We start from the raw sequence: 348 nt of genomic DNA, 5'->3' as shown, positions 1-348 counted from the left end.
GCAGGAACCCCTGAAGCCACAGGGACAGACCCAGCCTGTGGGATGGCACCTGCCATTGCTCCTGCACTGGCTCTGCCCCCACTGCTGGAGGTCCAGGGGACACACCAGGGAGGAGGCAGAGCTGGGTGGAGGTGGGTCACTGCCACAGCCCTTCCATTGCCACCTCTCCATCCCCATCTCACAGAGCTCTCCAACCCCTCTCTGTCCTCATCCCTACTTTGCAGGGCTCTTCAGGCCCTCTCCATCCCCATACCGCAGGTCACACACAGTGGCACCAGCCCTGGCAGCAACACCAACTGGTGTTACCAGATCCCTGGGCTCGGCAGGGGGCTGCCACGAGCAGGACGT

At 63.5% G+C, this 348-nt stretch overlaps 1 protein-coding gene across 1 annotated transcript in view; it reads right to left on the bottom strand.

Annotated features, from left to right (window-relative positions):
* LOC103799974 (vasopressin V2 receptor-like) overlaps positions 1 to 348 on the bottom strand; it is a gene marked incomplete at its 3' end in the record, with an annotated part of 1,567 nt that overhangs the window by 681 nt on the left and 538 nt on the right. The window lies entirely within an intron of this gene.

This window comes from Acanthisitta chloris, unplaced genomic scaffold (assembly GCF_000695815.1).
Source record: "Acanthisitta chloris isolate BGI_N310 unplaced genomic scaffold, ASM69581v1 scaffold27683, whole genome shotgun sequence".
Lineage (NCBI taxonomy): Eukaryota > Metazoa > Chordata > Aves > Passeriformes > Acanthisittidae > Acanthisitta > Acanthisitta chloris.
Note: the sequence above shows the minus strand (reverse complement) of the source record. Positions and strands in the feature narration are given on the sequence as shown.